We start from the raw sequence: 14,042 nt of genomic DNA, 5'->3' as shown, positions 1-14,042 counted from the left end.
AGAAGTCGTAAAGCTCTCTCGTTATCCGTCATTGTTGTAGAAAACGGAATGAAGTGCGACGAACGAACGGGAGCGTTGGCGTTGATCCTTGGATATCTCCAGGTGCCGTCGACATCTTCATCGGCGTTTCCAACAGCGGGAAGCCGACTGATTTTGCTTTGATTTCGGATCGCCCATAGAATCTAGATTCCTACTGTTACGAAAAAGCGCAAGGATCGCGCAGTAAGATTTCTGTTTTGTGTAGAGAATATAAATTCCGTTAGATGTTATCTGTACAATTTAGGCCATACATTTTGCCTCTTTGGTCGAAAGTTTTCAGCAATTTGTGGTATGCATTTGTTTTCACAATAAGGATGAAACATTAGGTCGAAGTAAAACATTAAGATTTGACGTAAAGTTACAGAGGAGTTTCAGATATTTGTACAGATACATATTGTATAGATGTATTTCTAAATGTAGGTAAAGAACTGTCTTTATCGTAGTACTCTCTCGAGTTTGGTCGATAGCACGAGAGTCTCTTCTATCCTCTCTAGAATCTCTTTTATCATGTACCTCCTCTCATTCTCTCCCACTCTCTTTCTCTCTCCCTCCGACCCCCGCCAGGAATCGACAATAGGCTGCAGTAGTTCTCATTTGATTAATAATCCGTCCACAATGAGCACTCTCAGTGGCTCTCAGTTGATTAACGAGAGAACGTGCCGATAGCCGTTCCGCGATCTATAATGAATGGCCGACAACCTCGTGATCTAGTCCGCTGAGAATCTGACGCGTTGAAATCGATGTAAAAATTCGCATCCTTCCAATTCGCCTTCGAGGTGATTTAAAAATTTGCGGTATAAAATGATGTACATGTACGTGTATATAATATTTCAGACTTTTAGAGATTATATCGTGTAGTGATTATATTACGAGTATGAATAAAAATGAGAATAAAATTGTGTCGACAAATTTCTTTAATGTAAGTTATATAAGATCGATAATGTTTTCAGTTTCCCATAGTGATTTGGATATCTCACGAATGATCAGGTCGGACATGACAGTACAGTCTTGCAGGAGTCGCGTTAGCTTTTATACGTCTATTATTAGGGGCGTCAGCAGTAAGATCATCTCTCTGGGCCGTAAACGTGTTAGCGAAGAATGCCACTTTCGTTTAAGCGGTCTACATAACAAAACCGTGGCAGATGGATAGCAATGGTGCGTGTGCCGGGGCTCGGATTTTAGGCAAACGAGGCAGTTACAGGCGTTTGCATAATTTAATATGCTGCAAACGAGTTCTCGCTACCTGTGTTTATGCAGCAATAAAATCTGAAAGGATCAGGTGCTTTGTCCTGGACCGCGCAGCGTTTTGTGCTTGACGTCGTTGACCCTGTCTTCCTCGCCATTACCAGCCGCGGGCGAAGCGCGCGCAACAAAGAGATCAGCTGTCAGATAAACAGCCAAGAGAAAATTTGTGTTGCCAATAAAGGCGGCGACGCGCATGCCTCGTTCCTTGCAAGCGACCGACTAGGAACGAGAGAAAGAAGGAGAGACGAGAGACGTAGAAAGGCGGATGTAGACAGAGAGAGAATTCGACACGAGAGATAATCCGTGCGAAAAAGCGATATCGTCTTGGGCAGTTATGGTCTTTAAATCAAGATGAATTACGCGCTTAACACTGTTTTACGCTTTTTACGCGTGACTCTTCACTCAGGCATAAGTTCGATTAAAATGCGTCCCGAGATGCGTATAATTACGGATATTTAAGAAAAATGTATTTATCAATCTTTTCCGTGCGGCAGTAATCGTGATACTCTGACACATCGAGTATTGTTTTGTACGGAGAGACGAATCTTGCCCCTCTTTCTCCCCGATCTAAAATGGCGGAGCGTATCCTATGTCGTGGGAACCTTTTGCCAACTGGAGCACGACTGGGTCTGAGGGCTCGTCGGAATCCGAGCAGGTAGCCTCGCGCAGGGTCGTCGTAGGCTTGTGAGAAAAATCGTTTGGCTCGTCGGTAGATTTGCGATGGCGTCTCGTCTCGCCCATTCTCGGATTTGCTCCGAGAATACGAACCTTACTGCTTCTCGATATTCTGTACTTTTCGATAATACGCATCGAAAAATATTGTGATGTCGAAAATTTTATAGCAAGATGATTTCTTTAATGTCCTAGTTTTTGCTTTATTTTATCTTTTATCTATAATAGTATATTGTGCTTATCCTTTATAAGGATACGTGTACTTATACTTTATAAATTTGTCTTGGATTTCTTGTGATTATATGGTTGCCCCAGTGCTAATTAATGCAAATATTGCGCACATGATTGCGTAAAATTTCAGTAATGATAATACTAATAATAAAAGCGAACAGTAATTTTTGAGAAAAGGGAAAAATTTATTTAAAATCAGTAAATATTTTTCTGACGACATTTTTCGTATAAATGAAAGAGTTGTATCTTCGTGACAGTCTCTAGATGGGACAGTATTTCATAGAACTAAGCGCAAAATGAGCAAAATGAGAAAATACGTTCTTGTGTAAGTCGCTGCGTATTGAATACATATCTCTTGGGATGAAAGGAACAAGTAATTGACACTGTGATGTCTCATAATGCAACGATAGAAAAAAAGAATCAATAAGAATCAGTGTCGGAGAGATTAGTCCGTAAACAACGTGATAATCCCTCGATAGGTACAACGTGACTGCTGAATTTCGGAGGGAATATTGCCGACAATTTCGCGCGAGCTAGACAATAAATTGGTTTTGCGCGTCGGAACAATCGTTACGACAATTAACAGCGCCGTCACTAATTTCGACTAATTAACGCGAGGAGAAAAGTCCCGAAACACTGGCATCGCACGAGTATCGATGCACCACTAGTGACATTGCTCGTTAAAACGTCGACGTGGATGACTGAATCTATTTAATGGCTTCTAATTAATGGATACATCGTTTATTTGGAAGGACTTTGGTTTCAACGAAGCTCGAATTTGATTTTGCAATTTTTTCCTTATGCGTATAATTATTTCTTTATTGTATGTGTTAAGTACGTACATTATACATCGCGTAAATGACGAGAAAATTAATCACGACGTAGGAGCTGGAGGGAAATGCCTTAATTGATATCCGGTGATAATAGAACGGCAGAATGATGCGTTGAAATATTCGGTGGAAATTGAATATCGGCGACGAGAAATTATGCAATACACGGGGATGACCGGAGGAATCGGTTTTGCATACACAATCATGTTAATAAATACCACAGAGGCCGTTTCAGCGCTAATTAATGCAGATACGCACGTGATTATGTAGAATTTGCGTTATGTGACGCGCTGATGGTAATACTAATGCGGATCGTTTCTATATTTTGGCAGGTTAGTTGAAAGAAAACGGCTAATATTGCGGTAATGGACTCATTTGCAATTGACTACGTTATGTTTTGTGGCTGTCTTTGTTAGATAATTGAATCGCACAGCAGGAAATCGTATTGTAAATTATCCTCGCCAGCTTTTGTAAAATGATAATTATAGTATTTTGCGCGGAAATCACACATCTTAAAAACTGTTTTAATTGCTTTGAATAATTTTAATCACGCGCACACATATATTTACATAGGTATATTTATTTGTTTATTTGAAAGTTTTATGAAATTCTTTATTATTCAAAGGGAAAAGATGTATATATTATAGATTAAAGACCGGTTCTACACCTTCAGATGAACTATACGTATGATCATTTATCTAATGGACAAAAGAAAGAAAGAAAGAGAGAGAGTGTGTGTGCGTGTGAAAGAGAGAAGGAGGAAGAGAGATGGAATAACTCAGTCTTAACAAGAGAATTTTATATGCGAGTATTGAGAAGATCGGTCGATCTGATGTGTACGTGCTAGCTGGAGGTCGGAAATCAGCAGCGACATCGAGAATTTCCGGTATGGGGATGGAAGAAGAGGAGAAGCATGAAGAAGGCAAAAGTAAAAGAGACGAGGAAAGAAATAGACGAAATGCAAATGTACCGCGCGAGGGTGGCAGCATCGGTTGCGGTGGGGGTGGCATAGGGGGAGAGGATGCTTAAATTTCCGATATTTTAACCGCGCGGCTTACTCGTGCAACAAGTCCTTTCTCCTCGGTTGCCTCTGAAAGCGCGCGCCTAAGTAATTTCGGTTACGCCATCATCCGGGCTCGTGGCTTCTGCGTACGCGCGCCATTGCTGTTTCTCCGGTTCCTTTGGTATTTAAGATCCTCCTTTTTTTTTTAAATCTTTAATACATTCCGCTCTAATCTGTCCTAGATAGTTGTATTCTTTCCTTTCGGGCTAAGTAATGGTTATTCTTAATCTTTGGTTACACCCATTGTCTGCATTCATGGCGCTTAGACGGAATGCACTCATTTTTTTTCACAATGTATTGAAAACAAAACAGTTGTCTACTAAAATTTATCTACAAAACAATTGTCTACTAAATGTATCTATTAAAAAGAATGTACTAATAAAATTTTCGAGAAAACTTGATAACCTTTGATTTTTTGAAATACTTGATTATTATTATTCTTGTTAATGAATTATTTTTTAAAATGTAACTTTCTCGTATAATTCATTTCTTAGAATGTTTCTTCTTTTTGCGAAATCATAATTTTTTAAATGATTCTGTTATTATTGTATGTGATGAGTACAAATATTATTATTCTATAATATAACATGAATACTGTTGTTGATGTATAAGTTTCCGCACAGTAAACATGTGAAAGATAATTATGGTTATAAATATTAATTTAAAAAATTAAATTAATTATGTGTTACTTTATTTATATTTATATATGTGTATTAAAGTTTGTCATATATAATACTAATCACGTACATTTTCTGGCCATATATATTCCTTACTTTTTCTATCAAGCTGTTAAAAAATATTTTAATAAGTAATATCTTTTATGAAAATTTGAAATATTAAAAATATTTTTATACATATAATTATATTAAAACGAATTTAATACATTTAAGCGATATTATATTATAATATAATGACATTTGCTAATAAACAAGTATTATTTAAACACAATATTGCTTAAACATAATGTACTAAATTCCATTTAATATAATTATGAAGATATTTTTATAGCTACTAATAGCATGACCTTACACATAGAAATTTTTATCGACATTTATTACTTTGACTAGTTTGCTGATTATTAAATTTAATTTTCATGCATAGAGCTGTTTGATGCAACTGTATTTTATATATACGTAGAATCTCGTGATCGCGCATGACGGTCTCGTAATTTGCTATAATCATAAGGTTCGCGCTGAAGAACGGTTTCCGACAAGGAGGCCGTGCGGCTGTGAGGCGTGAACTTCTCGACGATGCATTCTACCAAGTGGGAATACCGTGGACTTGGTTTTTTTTTCTCCGTCGACCACCTCCTTTCTTCCCCTCGCACCGTAAACTCGTGCACTTCGTCGGATGGATTCGTCGCGGTTGCATTAGCGAAATAACTTGCCGCGCCGCGACGCGCCGGACACGTATTCACTTCGCGGTTCTCTCGAACGATCTTTTCTTCGTCCGGACGTGACTGGTCCTGCAAGTTTCGACACGCGCCTTCCTCCACGAACAAATGTGGAGTAGGAGACATTTTACCCTTTGATGCGTGGCTTGACGTATGCGCGACAGATTTAACATCTGAATGTAATTAGAATTCTATGAAGGTATAATTACATATTGAAATGTATTAAAAAGTAACAAGTTATAATTAAATTACGAAAGGTAAAATATATTTCGAGAGAATTATAAATATTTTCTGTTTGTCTTATCGAAAAAAGTCTTGCTGTTACTTTAGAAGCAGAATGTTGTGATCTTGAAAGTAATCTTCGAATTACATAAGTTTCAAAATTTGATTCTAATTTGAAATAAAATAAATGTCTTTTTTTGCATTTTCTTATACGCGCGAAGTTTCGATAATATACTTTGATACGTTGCAAAGGTAGATTCTACGTTTCTAAAAATACTTTATATTTCTAGAAGTACATCAATGTAAGATTATGGAATTTGCGTACGGCAAATTCATTCCGAGAAGTTTCCAGTAATCCGATAAAACACGCAAGATTACATGACCTCTTGACCGATCGTAATTATCCTTAAACATCGCATCATAACTGCATCGTTTCCTTTTTACGGAAATGATCGCTTCTATGAACCTCGTGATCGCTTCTATGAACGCATATATACGGGAGAATCTTGAGAAAGAAAGAGAGAGAGAGAGCGAATGACGGTCGAGAACTTTGCCGAGAATTCGCGAAACTTGAGTTTTCGAAGAATAATTCAAGTGTACAAGTTGGTGATCGAAGTTGAACACGCGGAAAAATGATGCAAAAATACACTTAGCTTTCGCTCGTATTTGACAAGGAAATAATGGGGAAATATATGTATATATTGCGTCAAATAATATTTTATTGTAAGTTTTCAAGTAATATATATAGGATATAACCGACATAGGTATATTTTAATGAAATCTTAGATATTTTTCGTACGAATTGCAAAATATTCTAATTGAATCAGAATTCTACGTCTCAGTAGTGATGCAGATTATTTTCATTATAGAACATTGAGGATTATGAACTATATTTTTGATATTGAACTATATTTCTATTAAAAATAATAATCGAGGCATTATGTCCTAATTACGCCTTACGTTTGCTCGCAGTCATCAAAATAACGACGAATTATCTTTGATACCCACGGTTGATTCCATCGCGGCGTTAATTCACCGTGGTAATCGATCTTGGGCTATCTTTGAGACGGGCGGGTACTGTTGGTAAAGTGATCGGATATGCTGACCAAAATCTGCAACAGCGATAGCAAACGTTTGCCGTTGCCAATCAAGCTCACATAATGTAGCCTCGTCTACCGTACGGTCAAACAGCCTATGGGGATTTCATGGTACGCCGTGGCGCGCATACCAATCCGCGTACGCGTGTTTTAAGTGTATGTGTGCGATACAAATACATACAAAGCGGCGAAGTTGTGTCTGTACGCTCATGCACGTTCATCGCCGGTGCCAATACATGCACACGTGTGTACGTAGGTCCAATATTTTGCCAGGGCAGGCTACGTTTGGCATACGCTCGATATACCGCGGCGCAGATTGGATTTGAAGTTTATAGGGCGGAAATTCTTCGGGGACCGGCCTATCCCGAGGGACGAGGCTACGCAAACTTTGCGCGGGGTGGCCAGCAAAAATGACCGCGTGGAAATGGAATTAAATGCCGTCAATTGTGTCATTTATTTTTAAAAGTGCCGTAAGCTAATTTTGAAGGATCCACTCTGATATTTTACTCTAATATGTGATATTACCTCGCATTTAATCTGCTCAACGAACTAATCAGGTGAGCTCAATAGATTAATTAGTATTTTGATATTAATTTAAAAATTAGGTAAGGATTAAAAAATTAGATTAGAATTAAATGTTTAAATTTAGTTAAAATATTTTTACGTATAACCTCTTTATTAGAACGTTGAGAAAAGTTCAACCTTTGCACACGACTCCTGTGCTACTTTTATACCGGTTTAAATTTTGCAATGTCCTGGTTTGCATGGCATTTTCGTGTAACAGTTTGATCGACATACTTTAATCGAGCGTCATAATCCACGCGTGATTTCGTTACGTTCACGAGCGACCCAGTCGAGCAGGTCGGGCCTTTTTAGTAACGCGACGACATTAGAGGCCGCTAATATTTCACCCAATTATTCGACGCTTAGGCCAGGAATCCCGTCTTCGGCACGTCAAGGACTCCGGACCGGGCGGTCGTAAGAAAAAGCAGTGAAGAAACACAACAAGACAAGAAGGGGGGGGGAAAAAGAAAAGGCAAGAGAGAAAAAGAGGAGAACCGCGATGACGACGAACCACCACCAACGCGTCTCGGCGAGAGGCGGGGGCGACGAATTAGAGATGCAGAGCCACGTTCGCGGTCATCGGGGATATTAAGCTGAATCCCTTAGCTTGATGGATGAAACGGGAGTTACGTTAGTATCCAGTATCCGGCGGTGTCCGTGCCCGTGCATCATCAATAACTCTCCTGACTCTTTCACCTTGGCCTCTCTTCTCGCCTCGTCTCGCCTTGCCTTGCCTCGCCTTGCCTCATTTCGCCTAGCTTCACGCATGTATGTTCCTCTTCTCGCGGCGGAGAGAGGAACTTGGTGCCTTCGTTCGTCGACTCGTCGAATCATCGAACGCGGTTACAATTCGCGAAACTGAATGAATACGTAATCTTTTGCGAAATGTCGTTTTAATATCAATTGTTTTCTGAAAAATTTATACAAACCCCTATTCTCCGTTCTTACGCGGAAAGTATCACGACTTCTTCGAATAGGAGTTACCCGTGTTTTCGTAAATCACAAGCGCTGCAGCGAGCGAAATTTACGAAGCTGGAGGACGCCCGGAAACGGTCGGAAAATCGGGCGAAAACAAAACAGAGCCGCGTGCGGAGACGCGAATGAACGGCCTCGTTCCCGGGTGTTCTCCCGAATGATTTCGAGAACGGGCGTATGCACATGGCACAGCGGTATAATTACGGATCGTATGTATCAGACACGCAATCAAGAATGAATTATCGCGGAACCACGCCTCCTGCCAGCGCTCAACCGGGCACAACAATGCCGGCGCATCACGAGCAGCGACCCGGCTGTCGATGATGTGTGCTAATAGTCCCCTGTGGCTTTCGCTCACAGTATCCAGGTCTCGTGACACGCTTTTTCTTTCTCTCTCGTGGATTTGCGCCTCCTAGTGTTACCGAGAATCCACGGGCCGCGAATCTCATCGTCGCCGGTGAAAATTAACGCCAGCACGAAAATCATATTTCGCACATTCAATGGGAACTTCGCGTGAGTGACTCGCTCTTTGTGAAAGTTTTAAGGTACTTAATAACAATGATAACAATAATAATTATTATAATCATATTGTTAGTTCTCCTACATACTTAATGATGACGATATTAGTTTGTTACGTGATTAAATTTGCACCATCGTGACATAATACGCTTTTATTTAGTATTAGGCCGTTTTAATATCCATAATTTAATTTATTAACGTATCATGATTTAATAAAGCCACTTCATAATGTACTAAATGCCTTGAATTTTGCATGTCGAGTGCGCGCTGCGATTTTGACGTAACGCATGGTCGAACAAACGCTTGTACATGAAATATAATCTCATTTAACGCACGGTTGTCACAATATAGGACGATGAGCCTGTCCTGTCTTAACAACTATGCAACTGTGCGAGCAGTGTGCAGAACGTTGTACATTTTTCCTGAAGAGATAAACGAGTGAATGAGTGAGAGATTTTAGTTAAATTTAATGATATATAATGCGAATGTAATTAATTGATAATTTTTTATTATACACATGTATACGTGTTTTAGAAGATTTGATATCAGAATAAGAGACTTTGTATTCATAATTCTACACAATAATGAAGAGCCATGTTATTTTAAGAGTGTAAGAACAAAGATCCACGTTAATATAAATTTATTAAAAGAATCATCCGATACTTTTTTAAAAATTTTAAATTATATGCGATAATATATTCAATAGCTGTAAATATCGGTGTAACCCGACATAAATTCGAATTTATCATTGCATTTTGAATCCTTCATCATATCGTCATCGTGAGATATTTCTACAATAGTTTGAAAGGAATGATATGAATTTCGTGGTAACCAAAGAGCTCGAATAATCAATTTTGTTCATCCTCTTTCGCTACATCCCACCACCCATCCTTGTCGCAGCTTTTTTTCCCCCCATCATCTGGAACGTTGCCGGATGACCCATGGCAGTCTCGACCCATAAAAGCCGAAATAACTCTCGGACCGGACCCCCTTCGACTCGACGGCGGACAATATCGAAGAAGAGGAAGAAGGTCGGGGGTGCACGGGGGTGTGCCGACAACGTAGAGGAATCAGAGGGGGTGGTAGAGGGCTCCTGTAATAAATTCGCAATTTCCTTATTACGGGTAATGCTCCGGTCGGTGGGTGCGCTCGCATAAATATCCCGAGTTCCGGTGATCCCGTGACTTCCGGTCAGCCGCAATGACTTACGCTGGGTCGCGACGGACGAAGGAGGGTGAGGAAGAAGAGGCGAGGGGGCAGAGAATCGCTCGGTCGCCGGCCAACGAGCCAACCATTCACCTCGACCATCCCCCGCGCTGGCTAAAGTTCCGTGTGCTCGTTCGCGAAAGAGGGCGACGCTCGCGATGGAATTTGTCCCCAGCCTCGGTTCCGCCCTCGGATGACCACTGATAAATTTAGTAGACTTCTCTCTTTCTAGTACGGCTCGGTTTCCTCTGTCATACTCGCTCGTATCCGGTTGTGCGCGCGCGCTCCTCATTTTCCGCAGCTACCCCGTCCTTCACCTTTGTCCCTTTCCCATTCTGTCCTCGCCATTTTGTCGAAACAGCGGGCTTTAGACGATTTTACACGATTTGAATATTATCGATGGATATCCAAAACATAGATAAATACCGTGTTCTATGTGTAAAACTTTTTCGTCTTGCTCTCTCTCTCTCTCGCTGAATTTTTCTAATATAAGCCTTTTTTATTATACACAAGAGAGTCTATTATAAATTTGTCAAGTAATTTTATTATTTTTTAACGAGAATAATATTATTATTAGTAATATTATTATTTATTAGCGAGATCCGAGTTCGACTCCCGGCCGAGAGAGGTAATATTTTTCGCCAGTGAAAAATTAATTATTTACGGTTTTTAATATAATAGGTTATTCAACATTAGTAAGATCGATATAAGATGCGTAAACAGCGTAAATAATTATTAAATTGTTAATCAATTTAACTTGTGATATTACTGCGGTAGTTTATTAGTGTTGCGTTTCAAGTCTGAAAAAATTTCGGCGCGCAATCGAAAAATTACATTTATAGTATATAAATTCACACACAATTATTTAGAAGCACTCGTGATCCAGCATAGACCGCGGTGGCATTGTCCCATTCGGTTTGAAATTTAGCGGTCCAATAAGAATTGATATTATTTTATTTAAAAAAATTGTGTCTGGCGCAGCATCAAGATATTAAAAAAAATGATAACAGCAATTAATCATGTAAAGGATAAAATATTCATTTGATATCTATGTTCGATTATAAATGATGTGAAAACGATGTGGCTGCTGAATGCGACAGCGCCATTAAATTATTCCAAGCAACTCGGTGAGTGTTGTTTCATAAAACGCGGATATATTCGTGTACGCGTATCTCTCCTCTATGTGCCAACGATATTGAGATTCCGCCGTGCCGCAATCTGTTTCGTTTATCGCGGTCGTCTTCTCGGTCGCGAAATCGGGGATCGTTTTGCCCTTGAAAGACACGACATTTTCCGGCCTTTCATTCTTAAGTATCCGGTAAAATGACTTTTTTTCTCCGCGAGATCCCGGCCGTTAACCCGCGCCGGGGACGGTGTCGGAGAAAGCGCGTCTTACGCTCCAATAAAACAAGCAATATCGCGATGTCCCGTGCGCCCAAAGGGGGGTCTTGTTGAGGTTATCCTGCTGCCTGGGGTTCGAGGGGACTCGCGAGAGGAAGAGAGAAAGAAAGAAACTGAAAGTGAGAGAGAGAGAGAGCAGCGTATATTGCTCTCGGATCATCGCGCCTGCATCGCATTAACGGGGATGATATCACCCTTTTGCACACCCACGTGGACGCGCGCGTGCGCGCATATTCTTCTTTATACAATACGGACTGAGAGCGATGACGTACGGAACGCGTACGCACTACGTGGCCGACTTCCGTTCAATGGGACCTCTTTGTGTCGCCGTCGAAATGCGGACTTAAAAAGGCTGCATTCTTGAAAGGTGAAATAAAGGTGAGATATACTCGTGTTCCGGATGCGGTGTGTCATACTATAACCTGATTATAGTATTCGTAATCCGGACAGTTACTTCGTTATTTATGGTATAGATTATTATTGCGTTAAATATAATTGACATAAGAATTCAGTGAGTGTTTGTCGATAACGACTATAAAGAACTTGAACGATTATTAAGACTTAAATGTATAAAGAGCGGAACCTGTGAGCAATAATAAAAAAAATGAAATTGAAGCCAATTTGCGCGCGTCAGTGAGTATTTTTTTATTTAAAATTCAATTCATATAATGTGTTTTGATTTTATTCATTCATTATTGAAATTAAAAGTATTAGGTAAAGTTAAAAGTGAACTTTTTAAAGACTTACCTATAATATAAGATAAATATATCGTTCAAGGGTTCTTCTTTGATGATGGTGGAATCGAAAGTTGTAACAATAAGTAAAGTCGCGCGAGGGAAATTGACAAAAAGTCTGATCGAACGATTTTGATCAGACTTATTATTCATCACGAGCTGAATACCGTTGGAAACAGTTGGGACACGTTGTCGCGACGCGTCTCATTAAAGGATCCTGTCGTGCAATCTATCTATATGCGTTCCGCGAAGCGATAAATGCCATCGACACACGGGGACAATCGCGTTGACGTACCACAAGCATTGATACCTTCGGGGGTTGGTTGCCAGGAAGGAAGGAAAGCGGACTGGAGAGCGACGTGGCGGGCGTAGCGATAAAGGCCCGATCACGCGTGTAACGCGCGGATTATTAATCGCGGAATAATTTGACGCCCCGGCGACAGAGCTGGTGCGGCGACGCGTTCTATATGCGCCCTTCTCTACATCTCCTCCTTCGTCGCTTCGTCCTTCTTCGTCGACCTTCCGCATCGGCTGATGTCGTGCCGAGTTATCGGCCTCGCAGATTTGCGCTAATGTGTCTTCCGATAGTTCATAACGTCGGAATGACGCGAGGAGGAGACCCCGAGAATCCCCCTTTCTCGTCATCGTCGTCAATTCACAGTACCGTAAACTCGTAAAGTTATCCCGCCGTACTTAAAATCCTTCCAGGATCTCGACACTTTGTTATTCGCAAAATCCTTAATATTTTGGGAATGGACCAATGAATACTTGACGATTTTTTCATCAAAGTATTTCTTGAATTTTATATCATATTAATAGATTATTAAGCTAGTTAAGTTATTTATCTGTCACTTGCATTTTTAATAAGTAACTATTAATGATCGATGGATTAACCATCGTTTACAGTCATCTGTGATAGATGAATGAATTAATTAGCAATTGACTCTTGACATCGAGTTGTTAAGTCTCTGCACGGCATTTGGCGCGATATTACTATTATTAAACATTTAGTAGTATCGGTGAATAGCGTATACAGCTCTCTTGTAAGAGATAGTCGAGTCTCATAGAGATTTTCTGCGCGAAACGAGTTACGTCACGGTATAATCGCGCCTTTGAAAAACGCGAACTTTGGTCCCGCGGACTGTTCGTCGAACGTTGAAACGTTTAGAACGGAGGAAAAGGTCCGACGATTGGCCGAAATGGTGGCCCCGAGAAATCCCGTAATACGAGCGCGCGGAGCAAGCGGGCGAGTAAGCCGGCGAGAGCGTGGAGTAGCTTATGTTTAATGGAAGCTTTCTCTCATCGTCTTTTCGCATCTTCTTCCCGCTCCTCTCTCGCGTACCCGCGAGGCGTTGTTGGTGGCAACGACGTTGACGCGAGATGGTGGTGGTTGTAGCGGTGGACACGTCATTTATCTTTCACCCTACTACCCACCACCTCCCTGAGCCCGCGTGTCCGCGTTCTCTACCTCTCTTCACCTCCTACCTCCTACAGCAGCTTCACCGCGTGGCGCCATCTTGGGCACTCCCACTATCTCCTCCTCTTCGTCCCTCTTTCCTTCTTTCCCGCTCAGGCTCCGTCGTCGTCTCGATCGTGAGAGGAAACCGGGACTCGCTTCCCCCTTTCCTCATCCTCCGCCTCTGTTTCTCTTTGTTTCTCCTATTTTTCGTCTCCTTCCTCAGCGCCTCCATTCTGCTCTCCCGCTCTATCCGCCCACATCTCTCTTTATTTCTCTTTCTCCTTTATCCTCTTCTTCCATTACTTCTCCTCCGTCTTCTTAACCGTCTAGAATATTTTGGTAATTATTCCGGCAGATTCCACGTCTGTTTTTTTTTTTATCTCAAATTGTAA

This window comes from Cyphomyrmex costatus, unplaced genomic scaffold (genome assembly GCF_001594065.2).
Source record: "Cyphomyrmex costatus isolate MS0001 unplaced genomic scaffold, Ccosl1.0 scaffold193, whole genome shotgun sequence".
In the NCBI taxonomy this organism is placed as follows: Eukaryota; Metazoa; Arthropoda; class Insecta; order Hymenoptera; family Formicidae; genus Cyphomyrmex; species Cyphomyrmex costatus.
The sequence above is the reverse complement of the archived record's forward strand: the minus strand, read 5'-3'. Positions refer to the sequence as shown.